This window comes from Leopardus geoffroyi, chromosome B4 (genome assembly GCF_018350155.1).
Source record: "Leopardus geoffroyi isolate Oge1 chromosome B4, O.geoffroyi_Oge1_pat1.0, whole genome shotgun sequence".
NCBI classification, from domain to species: domain Eukaryota; kingdom Metazoa; phylum Chordata; class Mammalia; order Carnivora; family Felidae; genus Leopardus; species Leopardus geoffroyi.
In genome coordinates this window covers 136,103,662-136,118,596 of record NC_059341.1, presented here as the reverse complement: position 1 = coordinate 136,118,596, position 14,935 = coordinate 136,103,662, and the positions used below count along the sequence as shown (strand labels likewise).

The following is a 14,935-nucleotide window of genomic DNA, read 5'->3' as shown; positions in this document are numbered from 1 at the left end:
GCTCAGAGGGGTTTAGATCCTGCAAAGGTAGCTCAAGTCTTCGCTTTATGATTATTTAAAAAAATTTTTCTTTTAATGTTTGTTTATTTATTTTTTTTTTAATTTTTTTTTTTCAACGTTTATTTACTTTTGGGACAGAGAGAGACAGAGCATGAACGGGGGAGGGGCAGAGAGAGAGGGAGACACAGAATCGGAAACAGGCTCCAGGCTCTGAGCCATCAGGCCAGAGCCCGATGCGGGGCTCGAACTCCCGGACCGGGAGATCGTGACCTAGCTGAAGTCGGACGCCCAACTGACTGCGCCACCCAGGCGCCCCAATGTTTGTTTATTTTTGAGAGAGAGACACAGAGTGTGAGTAGGGGAGGGCCAGAGAGAGGGAGACACAGAATCTGAAGCAGGCTCCAGGCTCCGAGCTGTCAGCACAGAGCCCGACGCAGGGCTCGAACTCAAGAACTGCGCGATCATGACCTGAGTCGAAGTCGGACGCTTAACTGACTGAGCCACCCAGGCACCCCAAATTATTCTTTTTTTAAGTAATCTCTAGGGCGGTTGGGTGGTTCAGTCAGTTAAGCATCCGACTTCGGCTCAGGTCATGATCCCACGGCTTGTGAGTTCGAGCCCACATCCCCTCCCCAGTTCCCGCTCTCTCCTCTCTTTCTCTCTCAAAAATAAACATTAAAAAAAAATTTTAAATAATCTCTGTACCCAGTATGGGGCTCAAACTCACGACCCCGAGATCAAGTCTTGGCACACTCCACCGACTGAGCCAGCCCGGCACCCCCAGTCTTCACTTCTGAATATGATGAGGTTATCCCTGGCCTGAAAGAATGTTCTTACATTCTTTCACAAGATGGCCAGGATCCTACAATGACTTTTCTTTTCTTTTTTAATTTTTTAAATGTTTATTTATTTTTGAGAGAGAGAGACACACAGAGTGCGAGCAGGGGAGGGGCAGAGAGAGAGGGAGATACAGAATTCGAAGCAGGCTCCAGGCTCTGAGCTGTCAGCACAGAGCGCGATGTGGGGCTCGAACTCGTGAGCTGTGAGATCATGACCTGAACCAAAGTCAGACACTTAAGACCATCCAAGTGCCTCTGCGATGACTTTTCTTATGTCAAGAAAGCTATGTCTTATCTTTTTCCCTGGGGACCCCTAACTCTTTCTACCTATACCCTCTTTTTTTTTTTATTTGATTTAATATTGATTTCTAAGTTCAGGTAACATGCTTGGACACATAAAAATATTAAAGTGTAAAATATTTTCTGTTTATATCTGACTTTGACCTCCAACAATGAGTCAAAATTGAATTAAGTATCAGAAAAAAAAGGTAGATTTGTAAATTTACTCCTTGTAAATTTTTTCTTCTGATTTTTCTACATTAGAAACATCACTAAACTTTATATTCACTGGATATAGTAATTCACTGCATATAAACATTTAATACGATCTCAATCCAGTTGTAGTTAAAAATCGCTCATAAAGATTCAAACAGATCCCAAAATTAGAGAACTACAAAACCATAAATCAAATTATCCACTTTACTTACTGAAGTGCTATCAACCTTTTTTTTTTTTTTGGATCATTATTTTATTTTATTATTTACATTCAGGGCTCCTGGGTGGCTCAGTCGGTGGAGCGTCCGACTTTGGCTCCGGTCATGATCTCTAGGTTCCCGAGTTTGAGCCCCACATCGGGCTCTGTGCTGACAGCTCAGAGCCTGGAGCCTGTTTTGGATTCCGTGTCTCCCTCTCTCTGCCCCTTCCCCACTCACGCTCTCTCTCTCTCTCAAAAATAAATAAAAATATTTAAAAGAATAAATAAATGAATGAATTCAAGTTAGTTAACATACAGTGTAGTCTTGGCCTTCAAGAGTAGAACCCAGTGATTCATCTCTTATATAGGACACCCTGTGCTCATCCTGAAAAGTGCCCTCCTTAATGCCTGTCACCCATTTAACCCATCCCCCCCCCCACCTCCCCCTGAGCAACCCTCAACTTGTTCTCTGTATTTAAGAGTCTCTTATGGTTCATCTTCCTCCCCGTTTTTTATATTATTTTTGCTTCCCTTCCTTTATGTTCATCTGTTTTGTACCTTAAATTCCACTTATGAGTGAAGTCATATGATATTTGTCTCTCTCTAACTGACTTAGAGAGTGGCTGCACCAGTTTGCATTCCCGCCAGCCAGGCAAGAGAGATCTCTTTCTCCACACCCTGGCCAACATCTGTTGTTGTCCGAGTTGTGAATGTTAGCCATTCTGACAGGTGTGAGGTGGTACCTCATTGTGGTTTTGATTTGTATTTCCCTGATGATGAGTGATGTGGAGCATTTTTTTCATGTGTCAGTTGGCCATCTGGATGTCTTCTTTGGGGAAGTGTCTATTCATGTCTTTTGCCCATTTCTTCACTGGATTATCTGTTTTTTGGGTGCTGGGTTTGATAAGTTCTTGATAGATTTTTGGATACTAACCCTTTATCTGATATTTTATTTGCAAATATCTTCTCCCATTCTGTCGGTTGCCTTTTAGTTTTGCTCATTGTCTCCTTTGCTGTGCAGACGCTTTTTATTTTGATGAGGTCCCAATAGTTCATTTTTGCTTTTATTTCCCTTGCTTCTGGAGGCATGTTGAGTAAGATGTTGCTGCCACCAAGATCAAAGAGGTTTTTGCCTGCTTTCTCCTCGAGGATTTTGATGGCTTCCTGTCTTACATTGAGGTCTTTCATCCATTTTGAGTTTCTTTTTGTGTATGGTGTAAGAAAGTGGTCCAGGCTCATTCTTCTGCATGTCGCTGTCCAGTTTTCCCAGCACCACTTGCTGAAGAGACTGTCTTTATTCCATTGGATGTTCTGTCCTGCTTTGTCAAAGATTAGTTGGCCATATACTTACGCTCTCTCTGTGTCTAGATGTCCACATCTGTAAAAGGGATAATGATGTCATAAGGCTGTTGTGAAAATTAAGTTAGTTGATCCACGTCAAGCCCTTAATAATTGTTCACCAGTTTAATCCAAAATTTCCTTACCTCTCACACCCAGGCCTGGAAGAGTGTCAGGTAGGTTCAAGGATGGACGTGTTGCACTTTTTTTTTTTTTAACGTTTATATATTTTGGGGAGGGAGAGCACACACAAGCGGGGTAGGGATGGAGAGAGAGGGAGACAGAGGATCTGAACTGGGCTCTGCGCTGAGAGGAGTGAGCCTGATACAGGGCTTGAACTCACTAACCGTGATCATGACCTGAGCAGAATTTGGACGCTTCATCGACTGAGCCGCCAGGGCGCCCCTGCAGCATCACACTTTCCTAACTTCAGTCTGGAATATCTTTCCCCTTTGCACGTCGGTTTCATCTTTCACCAACATTCGCTGGTGATTTCCAACGTACCTGTTCCCTAAACTGCCCGAGAATCCCACTGACTTGCCATTAGGAGGAGCCACATTCGCCTGTGGGAGAGAATTCCTGTTTGGGGTCGGAGGGGTAAGGTGGAACCAAATGACGTGGAACTTTAGAAACTACACGCCTCTTTGGAAATGACAAGAGATGGGGTACCTGGGGGGCTCAGTGGGTTGGGCATCCAACTTCTGCCCAGGTCATGATCTCACGGTCTGTGGGTTCGAGCCCCACGTCGGACTCTGTGCTGACAGCTCAGAGCCTGGAGCCTGTTTCAGATTCTGTGTCTCCCTCTCTCTGCCCGCTCCGCTCACTCGCTCTGTCTCTTTCAAAAATAAATATTAAAAAAAAGAAAATGACCAGAGAGGAAATAGCCCCTGTGTATCTTAAGCAAAGTCCTGGATAATTACAGCCTCCTACCACAAGCGCCTGTATCAGGATAATAAATAAGATTCGTGGCACTGGGGGCCTGGGAATTTTTCATGAGAAGCAAATTTCCTTGTAAGTGTTGCTGAGGTCCCAGTTTGTGTCCTCAGTCAGGAGGAATCGTGAGTAAAATTGAGATTGTGACATGTTTTAGTCTCCTCTTCGTGAAAAAAGTGCTAACCTCCCGACTCCGGTGACATCTGACATTGGCCTTTCTTTTATGGCTGAGTCTCCTCCATGAATCAGGAACCCAGTGCGTCTTCCCTTTCAATTACCCATCGCCATTACTCAGCAGCTAGGCGTTTGCCCCATAAATGTTGAAATTCTCCTCCGCGCTGGATGCAGTATTAAGGGCAACAGATAAACAGGGAATTGCAATACGTTTTTGTCTTTGTGGCCTGACGCCTAGTGGAAAACTGGCCTATAAATGCATAAATAGAGAAGGCCAGGGGTAGGCAGACTTTGTGTATAAAAGTAGTAGAAGGCCAGATAGTGAATATTTTAGGCTTTGTGGTCACCTGGTCTCTGTCACGGCTGTTCAGCTCCGTCACTGTAGCGTGCAAAGCAGCCGTGGACAGTGCAAATACACCCAAGCAAATACATGGGTGTGCCTTTACTCATGGACGCTGACATTTCAGTATAACTTTCGCATAATTCCGTAGACATTTCATACAATTCTCATGGGTCACAAAATACTCTCCTTTTGATTTTTGTTCAACCATTTAGCAATATAAAAGCCAGCCCTCGTTCACAGGCCATATTAAAACCGGTTGGCAGGGTTGCCCGAGTGGCTCAGTCGGTTGAGCGTCCGACTTCAGCTCAGGTCATGATCTCACAGTCTGTGAATTCGGGCCCCACGTCGGGCTCTGTGCCGACAGCTCGGAGCCTGGAGCCTGCTTCCGATTCTGTGTCTTCCTCTCTCTCTGCCCCTCCCCCGTTCATGCTCTGTCTCTCTCTGTCTCAAAAATAAATAAACATTAAAAAAAAATAACTAATAAAATAATAGCAAACCAGTTGGCAGAGCAGATTTGGTCCGCGGGCCAGTGTCTGTTGACTCCTGGAAAGAACTGTAACGGACGGAGATACAACAGGCAAGGAACACAGGCAGAGGTTCACGGTTCCTGCGGGACCGAGTTAGGCACAGAGGATGCTTCCAGGAGGAGGCGAATTGTACTCAGGTTTTGAGACTTAAGTCGTTGTTTGCACGAGGCCAGTTAAGGGGGTGGGGAGATGAGGGCAAGCCACAGGGCAGCCGGGTTGGAGGCTACTGGAGCAAAGGCACAAAGTCTCAGGCCTGAAGGGCATGGCGTGTTTGGAACCTGTGAGAAGTTGGTGCAGCCCCAGCAACGGCGGCAAGTGGGCAGGGAACCTGAGCCAAGTTTTGCGAAAGGCCTTTATTGCCGCGCCGGAGTGGATTTCATTCGGAGGCAACGGAAGCCTTAGAAGTTTCCCAGCAGGGAAGTGATTCAAAGCCGCTCCGGATTTTACCCAGCCCTGGAGCGGGGAGGCCAGGTTAGAGAAGCGGGCACGGGAACACTGGGTGGGCGGGTGGGCTGGCAGCGTGAGAACCGGGCTGAGGGCCGTCCCCACACGAGGTTGTGGGCACTGCAGAAACGAACGAGGCTTCAGATGGAGTCCAGGGAGTGAAGCCAAAGGCTGGGAGCCAGAGACATAGCCTGCAGGGCACCGTGGGGGCCGGACGGGGCACAGAACTGTCAACATCCAGAGCAGGAGATGGAGGGCTGGGGAGGGGGGCAGAGCTGCTCCCCGGCACCTGCAACAGCAACCGGGGTCCCAGGGCAAAAGATATAGGACCGTACCTACCTATAGCTCTGTAGAGGCCTGCCTTTTGTCCTCCCCTTCCTAAGGGGACTTCCTGTCCACCATTTGGCGTGTGTCCTTCTGACTCCCTGTTCTCTGCCCGTGCAAATACACATATCACATCTTTTCAAATAAGAGTGAAAGGCATGCATATTTTTATGCAATTTGCTTTTTTTTTTTTAATTTTTTTTTAACATTTATTTATTTTTGAGACAGAGAGAGACGGAGCATGAACGGGGGAGGGTCAGAGAGACAGGGAGACACAGAATCCGAAACAGGCTCCAGGCTCTGAGATGTCAGCACAGAGCCCGACGCGGGGCTCGAACTCACGGACCACGAGATCATGACCTGAGCTGAAGTCGGATGTTTAACCGACTGAGCCACCCAGGTGCCCCTGCTTTTTCTTTTTTTAAGTTTATTCGTTTCGAGAGAGGCAGAGAGAGCAAGCGGGGGAGGGGCAGAGAGAGAGAGAGGGAGACACAGAATCCGAAGCAGGCTCCAGGCTCCAGGCTGTCAGCACAGAGCCTGATGTGGGGCAGCGCATCGTGGGGTTCAAACCCACGAACCACGAGATCATGACCTGAGCCAAGGTCGGATGTTTAACTGACTGAGCCCCCCCCGCCCCGGCGCCCCTGCTTTAACCATTTTATTTTATTTATTTATTTTTTTTTTAAATTTTTTTTTTCAACGTTTATTTATTTTTGGGACAGAGAGAGACAGAGCATGAACGGGGGAGGGGCAGAGAGAGAGGGAGACACAGAATCGGAAACAGGCTCCAGGCTCTGAGCCATCAGCCCAGAGCCCGACGCGGGGCTCGAACTCACGGACCGTGAGATCGTGACCTGGCTGAAGTTGGACGCTTAACCAACTGCGCCACCCAGGCGCCCCAACTTTAACCATTTTAAACGGACACTTCGGTGGCACCGTGTGCGTTCCCGCTTTTGGGCAACCGCCACCACCATCCATCTCCAGAACGTTTCACCCTCCCAAACTGAATCTCTGTCCCCAGTTACACACCAGCTCCTCGTGCTCCTGCCCCTCCTTTGCTCGCAGTCTTGTCCAAATAATAGAGCCGGCCCCCGGCTTCCTGGACCCGTTTTCCCTTCCCCTTCGGTACTGTCCGCCTTCGGTATCACCAAAGGCAGACGTTTTGCGTGCCGTCCACACGACGCCTGGTGCAGGTGCACAAGACGCAGAGGACACACTCTGCCCTCAGGTAGCTTAGTTTTAGCCAGACGGAAACACACGATAGATAAAATGAGATTTACGTGAAACTGTGTGTTCGTTCAGAAAATACTTGTCGACTGCCCTCCCCTCGCTTATGCGCACACACATGGGCGCTCTCCCTCTCAAAATAAACAAAACCAAAACATTTTAAACAAAGAAAATATTCGAGTGTCGTTTTTTTTTCATCGATTGTAAAATGCCCATTTTTTTTTTCATAATTTAGCATCTCTTAAATTGGGATGCATGTCACTGTCAGTGGATATCATAGTTCAATCGTCAGAGTTTTCTCTTTCTTAGTGGTACATAAATTAATGGTGCATTTTACAATCAAAGGCATCTTAGATGTGATGGAACACAGCGTGCGTCAGCTTCTGTCCAAAGTGCTGGAATCCAGCGGGCGAACAGGAACAGACCAAAGGGAGCCGGGAGGGTGGGGGCCATGGGTGAAATAGTTGAAGGGCAGGAAGAGTGCACTTTTCGTGATGTGCTCAGAGCAACGTATAGAACTGTCGTTCAATCCCATCGTGGGGGCGCCTGGGTGGCTCAGTCGGTCAAGCGTCCAACTCTTGACTTCGGCCCAGGTCATGATCTCTCGGCTCTTGAGGACGAGCCCCCAGCTGGGCTCTGCGCTGACGGCGCGGATCCTGCTTGGGATTCTCTCTGTCTCCCTCTCTTTCTGCCCCTCCCCTGCTCACTCGCTCTCTCTCAAAATAAGTAAATTAAAAATAAAAAAAAGAATTGTTCAGTCACGTGATATTGTACCCCTGAAACTAATATAATGCTGTCTGTTAATTATACTTCACCAAAAAATTAAAGATGAAATTCAAAAAAAAAAAAAAAAAGAAAAAGAAAAATATAAGATTTATAGATTTCAGGTTTGGGGCAGTCTGGGATATCTTATGTCAGAAGTCAAGGAGGATTCATGGGGTCATATCAAAAGGATACAGCTTGAGAGGTGCTTATGTATTGAACTTGAGAAATTTTGAACCTATAATTATTATAAATAATAGGTGAAATTAATGGTGGAAAGAAAAACAAGGGAGAGAAAAGCGGGGAAAAGCATGTACCACCACCGGGGGTGATCAGCAAACCATCTCCTTTTTCCAAAACTTGGTAGTTCAATGGAGAGAGTTAAACATCTGCTCTGACTTTTCAGAAGCAAGCGAAAGCCTTCTTACAGGGGTGCCTGGGTGGCTCAGTCAATTGAGTGTCCGACTCTTGATTTCAGCTCAGGTCATGAGATCGAGCCCTGTGTTGGACTCTGCACTGAGTGTGGAGCCTGCTTGGGATTCTCTCTCCCTCTCCCTCTCTCTCTCTCTCTCTTTCTCCCTCACTCTCTCTCTCTAAAGTAAAATTAAATTAAGTTACATTACATTAAAAGGTCTTACAGAAGCATACGAGCTGATTAAAAAAAAAAACCGCCACCAACAACATAGAAAAGGACGGTGGATCATACGTAGCAGGCACTCACCAATCTTTGTTCCTTCCTTCTTTTAAAAAACTGTAAGGGGCACCTGGGTGGCTCAGTCAGTTAAGCATCCAACTTCGGCTCAGGTCATGAACTCGCGGTTGGTGAGTTCCAACCCCGCGTCGGGCTCTGGGCTGATGGCTCAGAGCCTGGAGCCTGCTTTGGATTCTGTGTCTCCCTCTCTCTCTGCCCCTTCCCCATTCACACTCTGTCTCTCTCTCTCTCTCTATCAAAAACAAATAAACACTAAAACAAATTTTTTTTTTAATTTCACCAACTTTTTAGTTATTTGGAGAGGCCAGCGTAATTCTCAACTGCGTAAATTGGACAGATAATCCCGGCAGCCAAGCCAATCTCAGATGCTACGTAAAGTTTTACTCTTCCTAAATACTGGTAAGAATAGGATCAAGGGAAGGAGGCCCAGCAAAGAGCTGAAAGCTTCACCTCCTCCATTACAGCTCGTACCAAATTTGTACGTGATAACTGGATTTTCCTCAAAGTCCTAATTACCTGCTTTCTGGCCTTCTCCTTCTCTGGATGAAATGAACAAACATTTCTGCAGGAAGCAGAAATTGATTTTTTTTTTTAATTTTTTTTTCAACGTTTATTTATTTTTGGGACAGAGAGAGACAGAGCATGAACGGGGGAGGGGCAGAGAGAGAGGGAGACACAGAATCGGAAACAGGCTCCAGGCTCTGAGCCATCAGCCCAGAGCCCGACGCGGGGCTCGAACTCCCGGACCGCGAGATCGTGACCTGGCTGAAGTCGGACGCTTAACCGACTGCGCCACCCAGGCGCCCCCGGAAATTGATTTTTTACTTCACCTCTTCCCTCCGCTTTCTCAGGGCTTGCTTTGCCACCTACGCCCGACAGCGCCCACCTTTCTTTCTATCTCTGGCAGGAACTTCTCCCCCGAACGCCTTGGCGCGCTCCGGTGCCCTCCCAGCATCGCTGCGTGCACGTGCGTCTCGCGCTGTCCCCATCCCCGCGCCTCCTCTTGGCCGCAGGCCTGCTCACCTCCCAGCCTTCCCCACTCGGTCGGCTGCGCCTCTCCTCGGGCCCAGACCCCACAGTCATCCAAGTTTCCTTCTTCTCTTTTACCCCAGAGCCCCGAGACACGTTGGCTCTGAGTCACAATCAAGGCAGTCCGATCGGTCTGTCTGATCCCCGCCGTCTCGGTGCTGCCAGACATCCCCCTCACCTCCCCTCTGAAACACTGCCGTGGTGCCTCAACCTGTCACCCTCCTTCTCCTTTGTCTCCTAGGATCTATTCTCAACACAGCAGCTGGAGTGATGCCCTGTTCAAAACCTTGCAGCAGCCCCTCCTTTCCTTCCATAATGCCAGTGTTTTCTCTCTCTCTCTCTCTCTCTCTCTCTCTCTCTCTCTCTCTCTTTTAGGTTTATTTATTTATTTTGAGAGAGAGAGAGAGCCCCAAGCAGGCTCTGCAGTGTCAGCGCAGAGCCTGATGCAGGGATCAGACTCACGACCCTCAAGATCGGGACCCGAGCCAAAGTTGGATGCTTGCCCGACTGAGCCACCCAGGTGATACCAGTGTTCTTAAACAATGGTTTCTCAAGTGGCTCTTGAGGCCCCAGTGCCTCCCTGAGCTCCTCTGCTGACCTTGATCTTGTTCCTTGGTCTCCAGTCACACTGGTCTCTGGGAACGTGCCTGGCTTATTCTGCCCTTACACTGAAGACCGCTCGAAGGGAAGCGTGTCCTTCCTAGTTACCCAAGTGACCAGCTCCACCGCCTCCTTCGAGGATTTGCCTGAAGGTCACCTCCTCAACCTGGTCTACCCTGACTACCTGACTGAAAATTGCTCTGCGCCCCGACGTCTGGATCCCCCTCATTCCCCCTTGAGCTTTTCTTTCTTCTTCGTATGATCACTTTGGATCATCGCTGCAGATCCGACTTTAAGGACTTTTCATGTCTATTCTTTGCTGTTTGTCTCCCTCTGCTGGAACGGAAGCCCTGCAAGGGGAGGGGTCTGTTTCATTCCCAGTGTTCTCTAAGCACCCGGCACCTAGTAGGCCCTTAATGAGTTGAGTGAACAAATGAATGAGGCTCCCAGCCAATCAGCTCGGGCTCTCCCATCTGCTTTCAGCATCAGCTCCTTACTGGGGTCAAGCCTTGGGTTTCAGACAGATACATCCTCAGACTTCCAGGTTTTTATTGGGGTGGAGTTTGGTGGGATAGAAGGAGGCAGGATTTTGCACAGGACATTTGGTCTTGAAGAACACGGTGATTTCCTTTTCCAAACTTTTTGGTTATTGGAATCAGGGAATCGAGAATGCCAAAGCTTGGGGGCCGGGACGGGGTGTGGAGGGGGGGGGGGGCGCCTGCGCGGCTCAGTCGCTTAAGTCCGTTAACTCTTGATTTCAGCTCAGGTCATGATCTTACGGTTCGGTTCGTGACGCCCTGAAAATAAATAAACTTTAAAAAAAAAAAAATTTCTAAAACTTTGGATAAGGAGAGTTGCCGCTGGGGTGGGGGAGGGGAGCAGGATATACTCTTAATCAGGATCCCTGCACTTTAGACAATCCGTGGCTTGTGCGAAGTTCTATGTGTGTGCTTTTGCAGAGTGTTCCGGAGCCCTCACTAAAGTCAGAGGACCCGTCACCCACGGAAGGTAAGGAGCCTGGGTCAGGACAGACCGAAACGTGCCTACTGAGTGCCGCTGACCACCTGCCGCCTTGGCACCCAGGAGCGTTGCTGTTGGCGCTTTCTGCCGCGCAGAAACTTTATTGAAACGGCTCAGTAACTTTATTGACAGCTATTTTGTGAGGGCGCAGCATGGATACGCATTCAGGACCAAGAGCTCGACTGCCCGGGTTTGGATTCTAGTGCAGTGGGGCCTGTGCTGTGCCTCTGAGCGAGTGACCTCACCTCCGGGAGCCTCAGTTCCTTCATCGTAGTGTGGGGGTGAGTCACGTGCACAAGTTAATTCACGTGAGGATTCAGGCTGTCCCATGGCACACGCGGGAAGGGCGAACATGTACATTAAGGGCCTCCTTTACCGATAACACGATACTTGGGGCAAAATGTCCTGTAGAAAGACCTTGTGTTTCAACTCGAAAGGTGATTGGATATTGCACGATAGCACCGAGTGCGAAGGGCCCACTCAGAATGCACAGGCCTCAGTTCTGGAAACTTGACAATGAATCCATACCGTTACAGAGAACTGTACTGTGCCAGTGTCTAACCCCAGGACTTTGCACTTCAGTGAGTATATGACTTGGAAAATTTGGTTCCTGGGAGGCTGTTAAAAACTAGGTAGAAAAATGGGGCGCCTGGGTCACTCGGTCAAGTGTCTGACTTCGGCTCAAGTCATGATCTCGCGGTTCATGGGTTCGAGCCCCGCGTCGGGCTCTGTGCTGATGGCTCAGAGCCTGCAGCCTGATTCACGTTCTGTCTCCCTCTCTCTCTCTGTCCCTTCCCTGTTCATACTCTGTCTCTATCTCTCAAATATAAATGAACATTAGGGGTGCCTGGGTGGCTCAGTCGGTTGGGCGGCCAACTTCAGCCCAGGTCATGATCTCACGGTACGTGAGTTTGAGCCCCGCATCGGGCTCTGTGCTGACAGCTCAGAGCCTGGAGCCTGTTTCAGATTCTGTGTCTCCCTCTCTCTGACGCTCCCCCGTTCATGCTCTGTCTCTCCCTGTCTCAAAAATAAATAAACGTTAAAAAAAATTTAAATGAACATTAAAAAACCTTTTTTTAAAAAGGAGTCAGACACTCAACCAACTGAGCCACCCAGGCGCCCCACTGGATATTGTTATATTTAAAAATCGTTTTAAAAGTTTTTTCATTTACTTTGAGAGAGACAGAGACAGTGCAAGTGGGGGAGGGGCGGGGAGGGAGGGAGAGAGAGAATCCCATGCAGGCTCCCGGCTGCCAGTGCAGAGCCCGACACGGGGCTAGAACCCATGAACCCATGAGATCGTGACCTGAGTCGAAGCTAAGAGTCTGGCACTTAACCGACTGAGCCACCCAGGCACCCCTATTGCTATATTTTTAAATCGTGGCTGTTACACATACGATTTTAGAAAGAAGGCTGAAGGCATGTGTTTGATCCTAACAGATTATCCCGGGCCCTTCCTGCCATCCCCGTTGAGGGTTTATGGCTCTGCATTCAGCATAATTAATTCCTTTTCTCCTTTATAGCTTTTGAAAAGGCGAGACGGGGATTTTGTGAGCGCCGGTATATTTTTCTAATACATACCTGCAAAATTAGACACAGACCAGAAACAGCGGGAAATCAACTTTTATGTAGGACTCGATCAGTGGTTGGTACACCCCGTTTTCCTATTAAAGACGGCTCCTCGTGTGCCTTTCTCAGACAGCCCGAGCACATGTGCACTTCACCATGCTCGTGGCAAGCTGAGATTGGGCTCCCGTGTCCGTCCCAGAGGAAACCTTTGGTGTCCGCAGAAGCACACGCGTAGCTCTAGGGTTTCTCACCTCCCACTATCCCTCTCTCCTTTGCTCCTAGCGAAGTCAGTCCCAAGTAGGAGATTGCAAAATACGTTAACGGGTAGATAGAAGAGAGGAAGGGTGAATTGCTTTAAAAGTCTGGCAAGTGTTCTCTTTAATGGCAGTGGTTTACAGTAGAGGCCTGTTCCTTTTTCCTCACGATACCACAACTGCCACATCAGAGTAATTTGTCTGTGCTTTCCAGGGTCACTGATTCATTTAGCAAAAGTGCTTTGAGTCCGTGTGGAGCAGGCTTGCTCCTGTGGAGCAGGCGCATAGCATGAGGCTGACCTTAAGCAGAAAAGGAAGGTAATTTTGAACGGTCTTCCCCAAGTGAGGCTTGGGGCTTGGACAAAAAGGCTCAGAGAAAGGTGAGGTCGTAGATCCTGGTGTGAGCTGAACCCTGGACCCCGGGGAACAAGGAGTTAAGGCCTCGAGAAATGAGATGATTTGTCCAGGGTCTCCTGACTTTAGCCTGGAGGTTTTTCTCTTACACTATGCCTGCTGAATTCTTGATTTAACTTTTTAAAACTTGGAGGAGGGGCGCCTGGGTGGCTCAGTTGGTTAAGCGTCTGACTTCAGCTCGGGCCACGATCTCGCTGTTCTTGGGTTCGAGCCCCGCGTTGGGCTCTGTGTTGACAGTGTGGAGACTGCTTCGGATTCTGTGTCTTCCTCTCTTTCTCTGCCCCTCCCCTGCTCAGTTTCTCTCTCTCTCTCTCTCTCTCTTTCTCTCTCTCAAAAAGTAAATAAATATTAAAATTTTTTTTGTTTAATTTTGAAGGAAAAGGAAAAAAAATTCATACCCTTAAAACTCATTGGATTTATGTGAAAATGCCATTTCCCAACGTGCATTTCATGGAATTTTAGTCCTATGAGATATTACTATATATTCCTGATTTAAAAAAAATTCTGTCTGACTTTGGCTCAGGTCAGTTTGTGGGTTCAAGCCCCGCGTCGGGCTCTGTGCTGACAGCTCAGAGCCTGGAGCCTGCTTCAGATTCTGTGTCTCCCCCTCTCTCTGCCCCTCCCCTGCTGCACTCTGTCTCAAAAAAATAAATGAAATGTTAAAAAAAATCTTTTTAAATAAAAAATAAAAATAAAAACTAGATAACTTTAGTTAGCCTTTTAAGAGAAGCTTGCATATAGTTACTGAATTGTTCAGCTCTCCGTGTATCTAATTTAGTCCTACAGACAGACGAGTGGGTGTGTGTGGAACGCTCGAGGGCTTGTGGCTTCACAGAGGAAAAGGACAGCTCATGTGGTCTTGACCACTTCTGTTCCTGGCTCAGGGCATGGCCTCTGTGCTCTAGTTGTTTTCTCTGTAAATTGGGTACCGACAGAGAACTTTGCAAATAGAAAACAAAAAAGACCAAAAACACAACTTGGGGTTAGTTAGGTATTGAGATATGAATTATCCCATAATCTTTCCCCAAAATGCCTTCTGAAGATAACAATTTTAAGCAGGGTTTGGCCCCCATATTCTGTAATTACACAATTATCAGGCACAAAGATTCTGGGAAATGTTTCTTTTGCATGGGAATATTTTTGAAATTTAAAAACCACAAAGAGGGACACCTGGCTGGCTCAGTCAGAAGAGCTTGGCGACTCTTGGTCTTGGGGTCATGGGTTCGGGTCCCACGTTGGGTGTAGAGATTACTAAAATAATAATAATAATAATAATAATAATAATAATAATAAGTGAACTTTAAAAGACACAAACATACGTCCCGTATAGGTTGTCTGTGATGCATGTCAGCAGACTTAATGGTTTTCCCTTAAAGGTGTTTAATAAATATTTTGCAACTCATAGCGGGCAGCTCAGTCTTGGAAAGAGTCCTGATGTTCACTCAGGATTGGTTTTTGCCTTAGTAAACTTTTTCTGCAGAAGCCTGAATAACACAAGTTAGATCCAGATGTAGACATTCTCAGAAAGTCCTACCTGCAAAGAGCATTTAGTAAGAGATGGTCAAAGATCATGGTTAAAATGATTTTTCTGGTGTTGGGAACTTTATCTTCTGGGTAGGAAAGGATACTTTGGCTTCTAAATAGCCAAATACCAATTAAAATTATATATATATATATATATATATATATATATATATATATATATATATTCATCATTTGGTCATGTTTCCAC

At 47.3% G+C, this 14,935-nt stretch overlaps 2 long non-coding RNA genes across 2 annotated transcripts; one reads left to right on the top strand and one right to left on the bottom strand.

Moving 5' to 3' along the window:
- Positions 1-2,830: 2,830 nt before the first annotated feature.
- Positions 2,831-5,050, bottom strand: LOC123591092. The gene is made up of 2 exons (XR_006709115.1): positions 4,819-5,050; positions 2,831-2,911 (listed from the first exon to the last, which is right to left on the bottom strand). It is a non-coding gene; the product is annotated as an uncharacterized LOC123591092 (long non-coding RNA).
- A 4-nt stretch (positions 5,051-5,054) lies between these two features.
- Positions 5,055-10,630, top strand: LOC123591091. The gene is made up of 3 exons (XR_006709114.1): positions 5,055-5,319; positions 9,722-9,866; positions 9,970-10,630. It is a non-coding gene; the product is annotated as an uncharacterized LOC123591091 (long non-coding RNA).
- The last annotated feature ends 4,305 nt before the right edge of the window (positions 10,631-14,935 follow it).